A 19,660-nucleotide genomic window follows, 5' to 3' on the forward strand; every position below is an offset into this window, starting at 1 on the left:
CCCGCCACACCGAAAACCCCAAACCCGGGCCCCCCCCCCCCCAGGAGAGCTGCTTCCTCTGTGAAAAAGAGACAAAAGAACTCTTTCAGTCCAGATAAAGGGCAAGAAAGAATTGCCTACAGGTGTCCTAGATTGAAAAGAGATTTCAGAAGATAGAGAAAAATCGAAACCCACAGATAGTTTTATGTGTATATTTTGGGAATGCGTATGTTTGGTCTCATATCCATATTTGTAGTACCTATGTAAAATAGAAATTTCCAGTCATGATACTGACCTTAAAACTGGTCCCAAATCAGTAAAACCCCCACACAACCCAATCTCATCTTATATATCTGCAACCCAGATTATATATGATGCCCATGTGAGAAAAAAAATAAAAATATCAAAGATGAACCCCAAATAAAAATGATAAACTATACAATGAAAAGCTGCTACTGATTGTAAGTGACAGCATACAAAAGAATTGGAAGCTAGTACCTCTAAGAACTTGAGATAATAGAAACATCAAGGGAGACATTAATGAGAACAGAATAGATCTAAAAGAAAAACCACAATGAAAGCACATGAAATAAAAATCATACACACACACACACACACACACACACACACACACACAGAGGATAGAAGCATTTTTAACAGAGTATAGTAACAAGGTCCTTGAATTGAAGGAAAACATGGGTCTTGAAGAAAATTAACCAAGTCCTAAGCTGGAAAATAAAAATAAATATATTCAATGGTGGCTTATAGTGAAACTACAAAAGAGAGGTTTATACAAAATATGGCAATTAAACCAATAACAGATTTCTCATCAGCAACTATGGATGTAAAACTTCATAGAGCTCAGGGAAAATTACTGTCGATCTCAATTCTATACTCATGCTATAAAAACAAGAGTGAAGCAGACATTGTCATACAAAGACTGAAGAATTTACTACTCTGGGGACCAGCAGATGATGTAATGGTTATGTCACTGGGCTACCACATAGTAGACTGCAGTTTGAGTCCTGGACCCAGTGGCTTAAAACTCCTGCCAGGCACATGTGCATCCATGCCCAAGATCCCCAGAGGAGAATGGAGGAGAAGGGATTGTGGCATGGCTATCTTATCTCAGGTGATTTCTCTCTTTCTGTCTCTCTATCTCTCTCTGTTTCTCTGGCAAGCGCACATACCCTGTAGCAAAAATCTCTCTTAAAAACAAAATGTACTACTCTTAGATTCTAACAAAGATATCTAACAAAAACTACCTTTGTTAAAAGGAAATTAAACACAAAAGGCAAAAGTAAGATGTCAGAGCCACTGTTAAGCAAAATAATGCATGTAAATATATATAAATAAGCTATTTTAGTTTTTTCTTTATTCATGATAGAGTATGTGCATGTGCTTAAGAGAGAGAGAGAGAGAGAAATGTGAGCACCCTCCATAAGGTCTGATCATGCCGGGATCTCCTTCCTCTGGTCTTCCAACCTGTCAGATTCTGATTACCCAGGGCACACCTAGGATATTGAAGGCTGACTGAGCCAGGAATTAGAATCACAGTGACTCTGTGACGTCTGCCATCTCTTAAACAGTACACTACTACTGTGCCATGGAGCCGGCCCTAAAATAAGCTACTTTGAATAATGATTACAACAATAACGATTAAATTGAGGTGGTTTAAAATAAGATAGATTTAAAACAGCTTAAGAATTTTATTGTACTAGCAAATAATAGGCATGCTGACAATTTTTTATTTTGATGGGTAAAGTATGTATACAACACTTTTAAATATAATCATTTGAAGACTAGAAAAAACAAAATTTATTTTTTATTAGTTTTTTAAATTCATTTTATAGATTCAGTCACTGTATATTATTACAGTTTGTAAGATGGATTTTCCCACCATGAGTATATTGTATATTAGTCCAGTTAAAGATATTATACACATTATCATCAACAGACAATTGTCCATGTTTGTGCTCCTTAAATGTTTTGCTTCTTTATTTTCTCCTTGATTTCCTTCCTCTCACCCTCCCCCATTACCCACCCTTCTTCCACACTGTTTCAAGTATCCACAATAGTTCTCCATACTTTTATATCTTCCTGTCTTTCTGTTTCTGCCATAGAGTTCAGATATTTAGTATATATTAAATGGGACATGCAATGTCTCTATTTCATAGTTTTGTTTGCTTCACTCAGCAGTCAATCTTCCATATTTGTCCACTTTCTATCAGATTCCAAGGTCTTGTTGTTTTTTATGGGTTAGTAGTATTCTATTGTGAATATGTGCCATATTTTTTCTATTTGTTCATCTAGTTATGGACATTTAGGTTGATTCTACGTCTTAGAAATGGTAAATAATGCCACAATAAACAATGGATGTGCAAGCACTTCTCCAACTAAGTGTACACCTATCCTTTGGGTAGATACCTAGAAGTGGAAATGCTGGATCACCAGCTCTATTTGTAGGTCTTTGAGAAAAACAAAATTTGTAATTCTAAATAATAAAGAGCTAGAGGGCAGTTAGAGGGCAGAAAAGAAGAAAAAATAGAAAAAGTAGAGTATGTATAAAATATAAATAACAAGATAGAAACAAGTCAACATATTAATCTTGCTATATGTCAATAGACTATGTTTGTTAAAATAATAATAGATTATCTGTTTAAAATCTAAAATAATAAGAGCCATACTCAAAATATAAAACAGATTTGAGATAGAAGGAATGGAAAAGGATATAGTAGACAGATCTTAATCCAAAGAAAGCTGCTGTAGTGGTATCAGCATCAGACAAGCTAAGATCTTAATATAAAATAAAGGCACTGTTGGGTCAGCTCTAATCTGGTAATTAAGACAGCCAAATCTCACATAACTGACCACGCAGTTCAAGTCCCAGACCCAGCAGCTTGAGAAACACGTAGGGCACTTGTGCATGTGTGCCCAAAATCTCAGAAGGAGGAAGAGATGGAGAAGGATTGTGGCATGTCTATTCCCCATCCAGAGTGCTTTTTCCCTTTCCCTCTCACTGTCTCTATGTCTCTCTCTAGCTAGTGCATGCCCCATCTAGAAAAAAAAAAAGAAAAAAAAAAAAAACACCATTCCAGGAAAAGGACAATTATGTCTTGATAAAAAGAACAATTTAAGAGGATAGCAAAAGAATCACAAAACTATAGATACCAGCAAAATAGCCTCAAAATATATAAAGCAGTAATTGAAGAATCTAGATGAATCTAGATGTAACTTTATTCAGATTATAGATTCATTTAGAACTAGGCTTTAGCCCAAATCCTAATCAAAAGTGTTCTCAAAATCCAAAAATTTCTTTAAGAACTAGATGTCATGCAATAAAGCCTTTTTTGCTTCTCAATAAAATTACTAAGAAGCCTCCAGTACTGACTTAACACTTGAATTTAGTAATTTTATCTAAAAAGAAAAATCTCTAGATATAAAGTTGATACAGCTTAATTCATAAAGTCAAAGGACTGAAAATACCTTGACACATCCGCAACTAAAGTGTAGATTTAAATGTGCCTATTTCAGGAGTGCATATTTTTAAAATGAGCAGAAGTTAATGAAAATGACAAAAAAGTCAAGAGGATCAATTAAACGAAAAACTATTCCTTGAAAAAAAAGTTAATAAGATGGACAAAGCATTTACAAAATTATTTTATTCTTTTTTATTTTTATTTAATCATTGTACATCTTTATAGCTTGCAACATGGTTTTTCTCAGTATTTATGAGGTACAGGTAAATCAAGTCAGAGAATTTACCATATACATCATCTTCAAAGGATAACTTTCTATTCTTGTGTCTGTTAAATGGTTGTTTCCCCCTGAGCCCCCTCCTCCTACTACCACCACTCACATCCTCCCATACAGTCTCTGTTATCTACACTTGTGCTCCTTGCTATTATACCTTCCACTCATTCAGTTGCTGCCATAGAGTACAGACAGTTGGTATATATTAAGAAGAGACACACATGTCTCTCTTTCATAGTCTAACTTGCTACAACTAGCATCAGATCCTCTATATTCATCCACTTAGTATCAAATTAGAGGGTTTCTTTCTTTTTTTTTTTTAATGGCTGAATAGTATTCCATAGTGTAGATGTGCCACACTTTCTCAATCCAGCCATCTGTTATTGAGCATTTGGGCTGATTCCATTCTTAGTAATTGTGAACAATGTTGGAATAATCATGTAGGTGCAAGTGTTTTTCTGACTGAGTGTTTTCCATCTTTTAGGTAAATACCTGGGACTAGTTTTACTGGGTCCAATGGTAGTTCTAGTTGAAGGTGTTTGAGGAACCTCTATATTGTTTTCCATAGTGGTTGTATTAATTTACATCCCACCAACAGTGTAGGAGTGTTCTCTCTTCCCACGTTCTCACCAGCATTTATCATTCTTTATCTATTTATTTATTTATTTTTAGAGAGGGTTTTTTTTTCTTCTTTTTTAAGGAGAGATTTTTGCTACAAGACAAGTGTACTCCCTGGAGAGACAGAGTGAGACTGAGAGACAGAAAGTAAGAAATCACCCCCCAGGAGAATGACCATGCTGCAATCTCTTTGCCTCCATTCTCCTTTTGAGATCTTGGGCATACACACACAAGTGTCTGGCATGACTTTTAAGCCATGAGATCTGGGACTCAAACCATGTTCAACCACATGGGAGTCCAGTGGCATAACCATTATGTCATCTTCTGTTCTCTTTTGACAAAGATTTATTTTAAAAGACCACTAAAACATAGGCAATAATCAGAAAAATAATCAAGTGGAGCTACATCAGGCTGAAAAGCTTCTGCATATCAAAGGAAACCATAATTTGAGTGAAAAGACAACCCTCAGAATGGGAGAAAATCTTGGCAAAATGCCATTCAGATAAAGAACTGATAACCAGAATATATAGGGAACTCAAGCAGCTTTCCCACAAAACAAAATACAATTTAAAAATGGGCAACTGAGGTGAACAGACAACTCTCCAAGGAAGATTTACAAATACATATGAAAGATATTAGGAAAAAGGAAAAAGGTGTTTGACAGACACAACAATGGAAAGTTATCTGAAGAGAATGATGTATATGGTAATATCTTACAAATGCATATGAAAAATGCTCAGCATTTCTTTCATGAGAGGAATGAAGGTCAAAACCACAATAATATACCACTTAAACCAGGTCAGAGTGGCAATATTCAGAAAAATAAAGAACAAGTTCTGATAAAGCTGTGATGAAAAGAGAACCCTCCCAGGGAACCAGCAGTTAGCATAATGGCTATGTCGCTGGACTCCCATGTAGTCGACCGCGGTTCGGGTCCCGGACCCGGCGACTTAAAACTCACGCCGGGCGCGTGTGTGTACGTGCCCAAGATCCCGAGAGGAGAATGGAAGAGAAGGGATTGCGGCATGACCATCCCCCCTGGGGGGTGATTTCTCGCTTTCTGTCTCTATATCTCTCTCTGTCTGGCGAGCGCACACGCCCTATAATGAAAAACCTCTCAAAAAAAAAAAAAAAAGAGACCCCTCCCACACTGTTGGTGGGAATGTAAATTAGTACAGCCACTATGGAAAACAATATAGAGATTCCTCAAAAACCTACAAATAGAACCACCACATGACTCAGTAATACCACTTCTGACTATCTACCAAAGGGATAGGAAAACACTTGAGCAGAAAGACACTTGCACATCCATATTTATTGCAGCATTATTCACAATTGCTAAAACATGGAGAAACCCAATGTCCAAAAACATAAGACTGGATTTTTAAAAGGTGGTATATATACACATGATGGAATACTATTCAGCCATAAAAAAAAATCCTGACATTTGATACAATGTGGATGACTATAGCAGATTTAATACTTAGTGAAGCAAGCCAGACTATGAAACACAGACATTTCATTTCACCACTCAGTAGATACCAAATATCTGTACTTTATGGTAGAAACTGACAGGTTGGAAGATATGACAACAGAGATGGCAGATGTAGATACCAGAGACTGTAGAGTAAAGGAAGGATACTGGGTGGTGGGAGGGAGGGAGGGGCTCTGGAAAAAGGCATTTGACAGACACAACAATGGAAAGTTATCTGAAGAGAATGATGTATATGGTACTATCTTTGACTTGATTGATATACAATGTATGTATGCTTTGGAAAAACCATATTGTATGTTGTTAAGTCCTACAGTGATTAAAGGTAAAAACATAAATAAATAACAATATTTTTAAAAAAGCATGTACCTATGAAATCAAAACAAAAAAAGGGACCAGCAGATGGCATAATGGTTACATTGCTGAACTCCCATGTAGTCAACTGTGGTTCAAGTCCCGAACCTGGAAGCTTGGAACTCATGTTAGGCACGTGGCGTGTGTGTGAACTAATGCTAGGCACATGTGTGTATTTGCCCAATATCCTTAGAGGAGAATACAGGAAAAGGGATTACTGCTAAATCAATTTTAATTAACCTAACTTGGCACATTCACTAATGTGCTAAATGAGTTTCAATTATGAATGTGTTGCAAAAATCCTAAGTAAATTATTTACAAACCCTATACAACACATATTTTGAAAATATGATCAAATTATGCTTATCTAAGTAATGGAAGGTAGTTTAACATTAGTATGATGTAATTCAATACATTAATATCTTCAGATAAAAGTTTTATTATAATTTTTATTCTATTATATCAGTACTGATTTTTATGTAAACCATAATAGTTCTCATGAACAGGAAATGTTTCTTGTATCCCCTTTTCTGTCTCCACAAAGCTTCACATAGCATTTTACATATATACTAGGTTTCAAAAAATGATTCATGTCGCCATTACATTATCGTAGGTGATGCCATCCAGAATTCATTCATTTTGCTAGTCTTTCATTCAAACATTTATTAAGCATGTTCTGCATGCAGACATTGTTAGCCTTTGGGGACATGGACTGAATAAAATATATTCTTGGGCTTATAAGTTTTATTGGAGAGGCAGGGCATTTTAAAAATATAAAAATAGTTCTATTTTAATGTAGTCACTACATAAGAAGTGTGTACAAAATACCACTTAGTGTAAACTCTTTGGAGGCCATTTCACTAAGAAAGTGATATTTAACATGGGTCTTTTAAGTGGTTAAAGAAAAAGAGTAAGATTGGCACGAAACTCTTCAATACTAAAGAGTTTTGACTTTATCATACAGAAAAATGGGAGTCATAGAAAGTTTTTATGCAGCAGAATGGCATGTTCAGTTCTATGCTTTTAGAAAGGATCTCTGATTGCAGAATGGAAGAAAGATTGGTAGGAATATTGGTAAACAGATGACAACAAGATTTATTAGAGTCCTGTGGAAGATGATAAAGATTTTTGCCTATAGAAGCAGATTTATGATGGACAGAGTTGCCCAGATAGCTTGAAGAGGTGAAAGAGACAAGATGTGGTGATAGAGGGTGAGGGAGGTGTCACCAAGGGTTTTCCTTCTTAGATAATCAGATGGATGGTTTGTTCTTCCTGGTACCATTAAAGGAGCAATTGTTGGTTAGGAGGCAGAGAAAACAATGAGTCCTGGTTTGTCTGTATTGATTCGTAGAGGCACAGACAAGTACAGGTGTTCAGTCAGCAATTGAATATATATATACATACACACACATATATATACACATATACATAATATATATGTATGTGTGTGTATATATATATATATATATATATAAAACCAGAAGATAAGAAAAAGATGGAGGCCCAAAAATTAAGCTCTGAGCTCTGAGGATCAACCTCATGTATAAGTGAAAGTTGGTAGTTGGTACCATAAGTTCACAATTGACTTCCTATTTTTTCCCTCTTTTCTCCCTAAGATCTCATTTAAAGTATGTTTTCAGACTTAGCACTGAAGCTATCTGTTCAGTGTAAATTGTTACTTAAAAAAAATAAAACAGAAAAGAGAGATTGTAAAAATACCATGACAATAGGCTTAACTTCTCCAATGTCCATTATCTATGATGATGAACAGAACTTAGGGGTGTATCTAGAATATGTAAGATATGCTTCCTAAGTTACTTTAGTAGTTGCATGTTTTCTGTTTTAATATCCCTTTCCAATTTTCTTTTCCTTAGGTATTTTTTTCTCCTTTTGTCTCATTTGGGAGGAAAAATGTGATAAGTGAGAAGAAGTAGAAATAGCGGACTAGATAAATGAGGGTCCAACAGCTGCCAGGTCTGTTTTGAACTTGGATTGCAAAAGCTAAAGGCTACAAATCCAAGCATCTTGGGAACTAGCCTAGATGGAAGGATTCCAGAACATTAATAGTAGTTGTCTCTGTGTGATGCAAGACTCTGTATTTTTCTGTTTTCTATGATTGATGTATACACCGGAACAGGGGTTTATGGTCTCCTTCTCCTTATTTTTCCATGAGGTGACTGTGTAGAAGGCGGGATGTCTGCTCCATTTCTCCTCCTTTCTCTTATTCCTCCCCATTGGAAGTATCTTTTTAAGGGAGGAAGGAGAGTGGGGTGAGACAGGCCCTGACAACCCCTGGTTGTTGTTCCTGCTAATTGGGGAGGGCATGAAGTTCCTGCCTTGGAAAGGTAATGAGGTTGGTCTTGTTGCCTTTCTTCAGACAGCAGTTGGTAGGACTCACACACTCCATCTCTCTACAAAGTCCTCTAGGCTACAGTCAGTCCCACCTTTCCCAGGATGGGTTCCAAGATTTTAGTAGGCAATAAGGGGAGAGGGTAAAAGTTAGAAATTTCAGGAAGTCTCCTTTTTACCCAGGCCCACACTTGTATCCTTTGTAGAATATACCAGAAGCCCCTTTATTAGTGGTAATTAAGCTGATGCGTGTTTTGCGCTCATCTGACTTTTTGCATCGTAACTTCAGGAGGTGAGGCATGTAGAGGGTAGATTAACTGGCACCCCAGAACCTCCAGGCAACAAGCACATACTGCTTTTAAAATTAGAAAAAGAATGACGTTTCTTTCCAGCAGCTACCTTCTCCCCATTCCTTTGAGTGTTCTTCTAAGCTATCAGCCACATTACTTTAAAGAGTAGGAGAGAGCAATCTTGTTCACTAAATTAAACCCACAGCCCTAAACAGCTGGTCCTTCCACCAGGAACCTCTTAAGGAGAGTCCAAGGCCTTGTATTATTTTTGTGGTGAGGAGACAGATGCAGCTTTTGGGGTTTTGTTTTTATTGAATCAGGATGGGAAACAAAAAGAAATTTGCTGACTCATCTCCTTGTCCTCTAAGTCAGCACAGAACAAAATTTAAAATTATATGTAAAATAAGAACCACTTTTTGGATTAGTGTTTTTCTTATTTTTTAATTTCTCAACAATCAGCATAAGTTGGTTGACTCAGAGTTGTGGATGATTTTAATTTCAGAATTGGTCACTTGCCTTTTCTCTCAATTGTCCTGGCAAGATGAAATATTTGTGGCTTTATTCTTTGCTAGCCACAACTAAGGGAAGATTATGTTTTATACTCTTGCTTTTAATAAGGCCTATGGGAGATAACAGCATGACATTTCTGCTATTTACATCCCAAAAGACAATGCTAGAAAAGGCCAATAGCCTTATAGAAAGGCTTCCGATATTGTCTGTGCTTTGGTGGGAATTTATTCTTCTGCTGTGTTCATGTTAACTGAGCACCTATACTGATCCAGATACTGTGACCACTACTGAGCACACAGCAGGGGCTAAAAACAAACAAGAGGACACACACAGAGCTGAAGAGAGCAGACTTATTATGCTAATCATTACAAACATCATTAAATTCTGTTCTAAGTACATTGGAGGTCAAGAGGACCTAATCTGGTCCAAGAAATCATGAAAGAATTCATGGAGGAAGGACTATGTGAGTGTGACCCAACATCTGAAGGTTGAAGAGGCATGGACCAGGGACCAGAGGGAGGAACATTCCAGGCTCATGCAGAGTTGTATCTGAGGTCATGGAAACATTTAAAAGTTAACAGAGATCAGAATGTACAGGACTTGGAGAACATGCTCATAAACTTGGTTGTGACAGAAGAACACTGGGATGCCATTAAAAGGTCTCAAATCCTGGATGCAGTAGTGTGTATCACTAATCCCAGCTACTCAAGAGGCTGAGGCAGGAAGATTGCAAGTTAAAGGCCAATCTGGCCAACATAGACACTATCTCTTAAAAAAAAAAAAAAGGGAACCAGCAGTTAGTGTAATGGCTATGTCGCTGGATTCCCACGTAGTCGACCGTGGTTCATGTCCCTGACCCGGTGGCTTAAAACTCACGCCAGGCACGTGTGTGTGCGTGCTCAAGATCCCGAGAGGAGAATGGAGGAGAAGGGATTGCGGCGTGACCATCCCCTCTGGGGAGTGATTTCTTGCTTTCTGTCTTTCTCTCTCTCTCTGTCTTTCTGGTGAGCGCACGCGCCCTATAGTGAAAATCTCTCCAAAAAAAAAAGTATGAATGAGGGGCCAGCAAATGATGTAACAGTTACATCACTGGACACGGCTGACCACGGTTTGAGTTCCAGACCTGGTGGCTTAAAAATTAGGCTGGGTGCATGTGTATGCATGCCCAAGATATTGGGAGGAGAATGGAGAAGAAGGGATTGCAGCATGGCCATCCCCCATGGGGGATAATTTCTTACTTTCCCTCTCACTGTTTCTGTCTCTCTCTCTGGGGAGCACACATGCCCTAAGGCAACAATCTATAAAAAAAAAAAAAAGAATAAATGAATGAGTGAAATCAACCAAGGGGTACCATGACCATGTTTGGGCTTTGAAAAGTCCCCACTAACTACAACATGAAGAAGTGATCAAAAGATTCAAGAGTGGGAACCAGCAGTTAGTGTAATGGCTATGTCACTGGATTCCCACGTAGTCGACCGCAGTTCGCGTCCCGGACCCGGTGGCTTAAAACTCACACTGGGCGCGTGTGCGTGCATGCCCAAGATCCCGAGAGGAGAATGGAGGAGAAGGGATTGCAGCGTGACTATCCCCTCTGGGGGGTGATTTCTCGCTTTCTGTCTCTATATCTCTCTCTGAAAAAACCCACCCCTTAAGAAAAAAAAAAACCCTCCAAAAAAAAAAAAAAAAAAAAAAAAAAAAGATTCAAGAGTAAGGCTTTGGTAGGGTTAGCTGGTCTGCTCTTCCAGAAGAACCTGAAGTCTAGGTGAGAGGTCTAGGTGAGAAGAGATGGATTCAGAGGCCAGGTGCATGAAAAAGGGGAGAAGGCAGCATGTGTGACCCAGACACATGAATGCTACACTACCTATTTATTCTATGTGTTTTTCACTAGAAAAAAAAGGAGTGGAAGCATTTACTATAGTCAAAAGGGAACCAGTCAGTGTTAACTGAGACCGGACCATCAGGTAGGGATGGAATCTAATATTTTGATCCAGGTGTTATTTAGGTGATGTCCCATTCATTTTCAACATAGCTATTTCCTGTCAAACAGGAGTAGAGTCATCTACAATTGGATTAGACTAAACAAGTTAGGAGAAATGGATATTAGGGAATTAGCCACAATCCACTGCAGTTAGAGAACATCTGAAAGTATGAAAAGGGGATTCTGGAGTCAAAGGGAAGTTGGAAATCATTTACATCTCCCAAGTCTATTGGCTATGAACAAGTCTCATTATATGTCCTTTTTAAAGTATTAAAAATTGTAATGGACACTAGAGACAAAGTGGAAAGAGAGTGTGGGAGGGGAAGAGTGTAGGAAATGAAATTTGGGGGTGGTGGTGGAGAATGGAGAGGTAAGACATTTGTGGGACACTGATAAGGTTTATTATCTGTTGATGAGGATGTGTATTAATAGCAGATGACGCCACATGCCCATGACAAGGATGCTTTAGGAGTTGAACAATGGAAGAGCCAAAACCAGGTATCCAGAGGAACTCCTTGCTTTGGTGCCTTTCCTACTCTAAAGTTGTCAGGAAAGGGAAGGCCCTAAGGTAGACCTTCTGTTTGGAAGCAGAATTCTGTGGAGGCTAGGATCACAAACTACGGAGTCAGAGTACCCAGGCCGAAAATCCCAGCTCAAAAGCTTAACCAGCCATGAGATGTGAAAATGAAGGAATTAGACACTGACACATAGGCTTTGCAATAATGAGCTGATTATGGCCTCTGCTTGGATTTATAAATTCACAACAATTCTTTGCCATGCTGTACTATACGTTCCTTCTGAAGTCCCTCATAGATCATGATAATAGAAGAGAATGTGAGCTACAGCTAAGACAAAGGTTGATGAGTGTGCTGATAACTTGAGTTCTTAAGACATGCCTCCATTAAATAGCACCTGGCCTCAGGTCTTCTGACCCAGTTCTGCCATTAACCAACTTTGCGACCTTTGACAGTTTGTTATACAACCAGCAGGGCCTCATTTTCACCTTCTGTCCATTGTTGGGAATCTATACAAAATCCCATACAAAAAAAAAAAGACTTGGATCTGGGAATCAGGAACAAGTGAGAGAGAGTTAGCAAAGAACAGTCCCTTTTCTCTAATGGATGAGTTTCTCTCACACATACCCATTCCTTCATTCAACAAAAATACACTAAGCTTGGGATCAGCAGTTAGCGTAATGGCTATGTCACTGAACTCCCATGTAGCTGACTGTGGTTCAAGTCCTGTACCCCGTGGCTTAAACTCACGCCAGGCGCATGTACGTGCATGCCCAAGATCCGAGAGGAGAATGGAGGAGAAGGGATTGTGGCGTGGCCATCCCCCCTGGGGGGTGATTTTTCGCTTTCTGTCTCTCTGTCTCCTCTCTGTCTTTCTGGAGAGCATATGTGCCCTATAGCAAAACCCTCTCAAAAAAAAAAAAAAAAAAACACACTAAGCTTGAGTTCAGTGGGGAGGAAAATCATAGGTGGAAAATAGATTCTACCCGCATAATGGATTAAAATATTTATTTCATATTCTAGATTGGTAACAATGCTTTATACTCACAAATTGCTTCCCCATGTCACATTTAATTGATTTGTAAAACCCTGGGCAATTTAGTATCAGTCCCATTTTAAAGATTAAATGCTGAGATTCCAAGTCTTAAGCCCAAGAATCCTAACTCCTGGTCATTCTAGTGGTCTCGCTATCACAGACACACTATTTCTAGGGCCAATTTGCCGGGAGGTCCCAAAGAATGTGAACATGATTCCTTAAGCATGTGTTCTCTAATTCAGAATTCCAGCACAGCGAAATAATTTGAATGGCCCCTGAGGTTAGTTCTTTATAGTCTTTCACCAGACATGGTTCTTGTTAGAGCTGTGGGAGCAGAGATAGCCCTGGGAGGATGGGCGTGGTGACTTATTTCTCAGTGATCCTGTCCTGCAGCCTCAGGTTGAAGCATAATGTAGCGCAGTTATGTAAACACACAGTGCGGCAATGTCCCTTTTTCCTTTGCTTAAGTACAGTGTCACTTTGTTTTAGTCTCAAGAAAACATGTCGTATGTGGGGGCTTGATGTTCCACACAAGGGAACAAAGACCTGACCACAGTCATGTTGAAATGTGGCTGGTAATATGCACACATGCACACACATACAAACATATGTATACACAGATACATGCAAACATGAAGATACATGTACATACATATACACATACATACATATACCTATGCATATGTATATCCACGTATATATACATTTAAAGCATTGTGAGCACACATGTGCATGTGTGCACACACATGCATGCACACACTTATTCACCCTCATAAGCCCACTATTTATAAACGCTTCTCTGAATTTGGAAATGACTTCACTTTCCTATGGTCATAATAAGGCTTCACTGTCCTCAGCTAAAAATAACCCAAGTTTAGATTTTAGGTGATGGCTTTTCTTTTCGAAAAGAAAGATACTCATGAGGGTGTATGTTCCTAGGTATTCAGGGAAGCCATCTGGTCTGGAGTCAGGACCTCGCTTTTAGTTCCTGTTCTGCCATTAAGTAAGGCATTAAGTAACTGCCATTTGTGACCTTTGACAGTTTGTTATACAACCAGCAGGGCCTCAGTTGCTTCGTCTCTTCAGGGAAGGGGCTGGCTAAAAGGGGAAAATTGGCCTTAGATAGCCCAAAGCTTTCTTCTGGCTAGAATGCTGAACGTAATTTTCACTCAGTACAGTCCTGAACAGACTTTGTCTGCTAGCAATCCTTTTTAATCACAAGGTCAGGCTGCTTTTGTTACCACTTTAGAGTATAAAATTCCTTTCTTTCTAGTCTACTGAGGGTTGGGTAACAGAATTTTTATTTTACTTCTCACGTAGCATAGAGTTGAGGGCTACCAATTTTCAAGTTCAAGAGTTCTTACTCCATCTTCTTCTTACCCACCATTATATTTGATTGATAGTATTAAACAGAAGGAAAATTTATTTAGTAGAGTGTGGAAATGCATTAGGTTAAGTAATAAGTATATAAAATACATGGTTAGAGGTTTTGTAAAGGAAAAGATGTAATTTTGTGGTTGTGCATGTTTGGGACTCTCTTCTATGCTATGTTTTGTTGGTAGCAATAAAATGTATTGGATCAGCAGAACTAGGCAAAGACAACTAACTAGTAGACAATGTCTTGCTTAGTGATGTCTTTAGAGACATGAACTGGAGAAAAAGAAAGAGATTGTACAGTTTGACATCCTTGAGACAATTGAGAAGAAAAGAGATGCAGTCTAAGAAAGTTTATATGCAGAACTGTGACCCTGGTCCTCTGGCAAGGTTAGTTGTACTGGGCCCACGAAGCTCTGGGGCACAGGATCTCCCTACACATGATGGCTGCCTGCTATGTGACTCACTGTACGGCATATGGAGACCCAACAGCCCAACTTTGGGAATACACAGGTTTGGTTGGTTCCTACCTCTCATCATCAGTACATGGAGGAAACCTGGTCCTCAGAGACAGGGCACAGAAAGATAGCCCTATAAATAACCCTCTCTGTCTGTCTGTCTGTCTGTCTCTCTCTCTCTCTCATGGATCACCTATAGATAGCCCTGCTCAGGCAGTGCTGGTCACTGATGGTGCTGCTGCCTGCACTGCACGCCCTGACTTTGCCACTGCTTCAGAGGGTTAGAGCTTCCCAGAAGAATGGAAGAGCACATCTCCTTTATTCCCTATGGTCAAATTTCCCAACTAACCAAATGGTTCATAGTGTGACAGTCATGTCTTTCTGAATTGTCAAATTACTTATATGATGACGTCCTATATTATAAAAACTAAATCAAGTCAGCTCTATTGCCTACTGGTTAAGCAGCCTGATTCCACATAGCTAACTGCACAGTTTGAGTCTAAGACCTGGTGGCTCAAAAAAACACATCAGGCAGATGTGTATGTGTACCAGAAAATCTCAAAGGAAGAAAGAGATGGAGGAGACAGGATTGTGGCATGAACATTCTGCATGAGGATGGATGTGGGGGCGTGCTTGCTTTCTTTTCTCCCTTTCTTTCTGTCTCTCAGTTTTCTCTAACAAGCAAGCATGCCCTTTAACAAAAAAGAAAAAAGTAAAAAACTAAATCACAGAGCATTAGCAGTACTCTGCAAGGCTGACCCACTATCTACATGAGAAGGTTCTCCATTCAAGTCTAGAGACTTCCCTGTGTATACTCAACACATGCTTGCCCATGATCTAGGATGCTGTATCTCTGTCTTTCTTTCATTCTCTCTCATTCTCTCTCTCTCTCTCATGGAAGAAATAAATAAACTTTCACAATCCTGTATCTCATTTTTATACATTTGGTGAGCCATATTAAAAAAATAATTTCATGAAATTGTAATTGTTCTGGAGAATCTGGAATTTTTTCTCTTTCTTTTAATTAATTAATTAATTAATTTATTATTATCATAATCTTGTTTATATTACATTGAATCACATATAACTTTACAGTGTATTTTACATTTCATTTTCCAGAAAGATACCATTCATATCAGTCAATACAAAGACATTAAAATCCCCATCATCATCCAATAGCTTTTCATTTTTTTCCAGATTATTATTATTATTCCAATTATTTTTTAAACATTCACTTTTTATCATTTTACTTGTAAAAAGACTTTACTCAACATGAAATACTTCTCAGACCTGTCCAGTTGAGAATACTATACATGTCATCATCAACAGGTAATAAACCATATCTGAATCCCACTAATGTCATACCTTTCTATTTGTTCTCTTGCTATCCTTCTCCATACTCTTCTCTTCTCCAGCCCCATTCCACACTCTCTTATCATCACTAACTATTTTCACTGCTTTTATGCCCTCCAATATTTCAATCTCTACCATAAAGGGTGGATGGTCAGTATATATTAAGTAGATACATACAATATATTTCTTTCATATCTTGGCTTACTTTACTCAGCAATAGATCCTCCATATCTGACCACTTTCTATCAAATGCCAGGGTCTTGTTGTTTTTTATGGCTGAGTAGTATTCCATGGAGTATATGTGCCACACATTTTCAATCCATTCATCAGTTTGTGGGCATTTGGGCTGGTTCTATGTCTTAGTGATCATAAATAAAGCTGCAATAAACATTGATGTGCAAGTGTCTTTCCAACTAAGCATCCTCCTGCCCTTTGAGTAGATACCCAGAAGTGGGATTGCTGGATAAAATGTACTTCTATTTGTAGGTCTTTGAGGAACCTCCATATTGTTCTCCACAGTGGCTGAACCAGAGAATCTGGAATTTGGAGTTCTAGTAATTATGTTTAGTAATCTAAAAAGTTAGTCATTTTCTAGAGTGAGCAATGGACCTGTTAGTCCACTCTCTGAAGGTAAATCAAAAGTGGTGTAACAACAAAGAAATAAGTTGTTAATTGTAGCAGTGACTAAAGGAGGTGGAATTGTTTACTTTAAGGAACAGTTTATGAGAGCTAAAATCCATCCTCCTCATCTTCTCTAAGCAATACTTCAACTAAGTTGTTGAACTGGAAATTAATTTTATACTAATTTGTTCTTAGCCATGCTTTAATGAACTTATATTTCTGTGTATTTAAACTGAAAGTACATTTGATAAATACTCTATTAAAAATAAATTGAGATTGAGAATAAATTAGTTTGAAATTTCAGAGGTCAGTAATAAGATTATCATCACCATTTGGTTTTTAATTTTTTAACCAGTATTTAACTGCTGAAAGCGGTATTTATTTTACATTTATTAAAAATGGGGGAAATCCTATAAGATATGGGACCCCAAAGATCTGTAACAGTCAAAACCCAGTGATTCTGGTACCCTGACAGCCTGGATTCACACCATCTGCTGTCCTTTCCCTCTCTGGGTTTTCTTCAGCTTCAATATGGCTTCTATGTTCCTAGGGTTGAAATCTTCCACCCCATGTAGCATGGCTTTATTTGGGACGGGGTGAGGGGATTTGGAGGGAGAGAGCAAGTATACCAGGATTCCTCTGATGTTCTGGGTCATTACAATTTAATTAAATGGTCTCCTCATGGTCATAAAATATTATCATCATGCATCTTTTAAGTCCCTACTCTGAGTTATCTAGAGAGAAAAGACCATGGAGTCATCCAGAATTTATTTCACTAAGAGGCTAAGGAGGCAAACTGTCACAAGAGCTGTACTCCCTGATGGCCTGGGTGGATGTCAGTTGTGACTAGCTGAGCAGTCCTCCACCTCAATCCCCCATCTCTATGCATCCCTTCCTAAGCCACATGCTTATTGAAGAGGACAGCCGTGCCAGGGGAGGAATAGTAATAGTACACTGTGGTGCTGCACTTCTGCACCTGAATCTTCCAGCCAAGCAGAACTAACTTCCACCCATAATCTGCCACCTCATCTCTCATTGCCCAGTGTCTCTACGCCTTCTTTTACTCTGTAGCTTTCCCTCTAGGCTCTTGGACACCTAGCCATCCCATTCTTCAATGCTGTATAAGGGTTCTAAAAAAGAGCCCTGAATATTCCAGCCAAGCAGAACTAACTTCCATCCATAATCTGCCACCTCATCTCCCATTGCCCAGTGTCTCTACACCTGCTTTTACTCTGCAGCTTTCCCTCTAGGCTCTTGGACACCTAGCCATCTCATTCTTCAATGCTGTATAAGGGCTCTAAAAAAGAGCTTACAGGCTTCCTTTACATTAAAAATAACCATATAAGAGATGATAAAAATAAATCCTATTCATGTTATCAACAAACCTATAATACAGCTAGGCATAGTTCAACAAAAATTTTCCAATAGTCACATAGCAAAAAAAAAAAAAAAAAACAACTAAAACCAGACCGAGGGATATAAAGAATGACCTTATTAAGAGACCTACCTTGTACATGAATAAGAAAATTCCTTCTTATTGTGAATATACAAGTTCTTCCCAAATCAACCTATGCATGTGATGTAGTCCAAACTGAAATCTCAATGGATTATTACAAAGCTTGAAATTTTATTCTAAAATTTATTTCAAAGAGAAAATAGAATATAATGACCTAGAAACTTTTGCAAAAAGACCGGTTCCAGAAGAAAACTTCTCTTTACAAAGTTGCCAAGACAGTTGAGTGAGGAAAGAATAGTCTTTTCAATGAACAGAGCTGGGACAACTGGATTGCCATATGCAAAATAATGAAGTTGTACTCCTACTACGATCCATGCAAAATATTAATTCAAAATGAGATAAAGGTTTAAATGTAAGAGCTAAATCTATAAAATTCTTCAAAGAAAATATAGATATAAATCTTCATGACCTTAGATTAGGTAATGGTTTCTAGATATGGCACCAAAAGCATAACCAACCCTCCCCCCCCCAAAAAAAAGATATATTGGACCTCACCAAAATAAAAATCTCTTGCTTCAAATGACATAAATAGCCACATAATAATAGGTAAAGTATAAAGAAGTATTAAACTCAGTAAGAAAAAATCCAAATGAAATAGCAAATGTCCCTGGCCTAGACACAGTGGTGCAGCTGGTAGGGCACCCGTGCGCAGTACTGGAGCTCCATGGGAGGCCTGGGTTCTGATCCCAGGTGTACTTGAACACACTTGTGTACCTGTGATGGCTGGCTAGGTGGCTAGGGGAGGATTGCTGTGAGGCAAGATCCACTCCAAGGTACCTTTATCCACCTCTGTCTTTCTCTTTCTTTTTCTACATCTCTCTTGAAAGAAAGAAAAGGACATTAAAAACAAAATAAAATTTCTGTATGGCCCTCCCATCTCCCTCCTTTTATTGCCTTTCAAATGAGTCCAGAGTTTAGTTTTCTACTTTGAGACAAAGAGGTAATCTTAGTCCTGTCTCAGGGCATTATTTGATTTCCGGTCACTCAATCCCATCTGACTCTTTTTCTTAACCAAGTCAAAGTGGCCTGTCATGGACAAAACAACTGGACACCACACTGTACTCTGGAAAAAGTGAATTGCTATTGTCAGGAGTGCTGGGGCTGTACACCGAGGTGGCACAGTGTGGACAGGCTGAAACTGAAATGTACACTTCTCTTTTCTCCTGAAAAATTTTACCCAGTCCTTCAGGGACACCGTACATGGCGGGTATCCAGAGAACCTGATTGAGGAAGTACCTAGATGCTCACCCTTTCTCACCAGCCAGCCACTTAATTGAGGCTACGACATAATCTTTGTTCAATAATGAAATTAACCTTGATTCTGGACAAATATCTATCTTCACTAAGGAAGTGTCCATGCCATGGTCTCTTTGCATGCAGTGACATTATTAAAGAATAGAATATTGCAGGCATGTCACACAGGAATTTTCATTTTAGACTTAGAAAACCTTCCTATTTTTCTTT

General features: G+C 38.4%; 1 protein-coding gene across 1 annotated transcript in view; it reads left to right on the plus strand.

Annotated features, from left to right (window-relative positions):
- Positions 1-19,660, plus strand: part of ADAM12 (ADAM metallopeptidase domain 12) — a 457,774-nt gene that overhangs the window by 286,104 nt on the left and 152,010 nt on the right. The window lies entirely within an intron of this gene.

The sequence above is a fragment of the Tupaia chinensis genome, unplaced genomic scaffold (genome assembly GCF_000334495.1).
Source record: "Tupaia chinensis unplaced genomic scaffold, TupChi_1.0 Scaffold000113_1, whole genome shotgun sequence".
In the NCBI taxonomy this organism is placed as follows: Eukaryota; Metazoa; Chordata; class Mammalia; order Scandentia; family Tupaiidae; genus Tupaia; species Tupaia belangeri.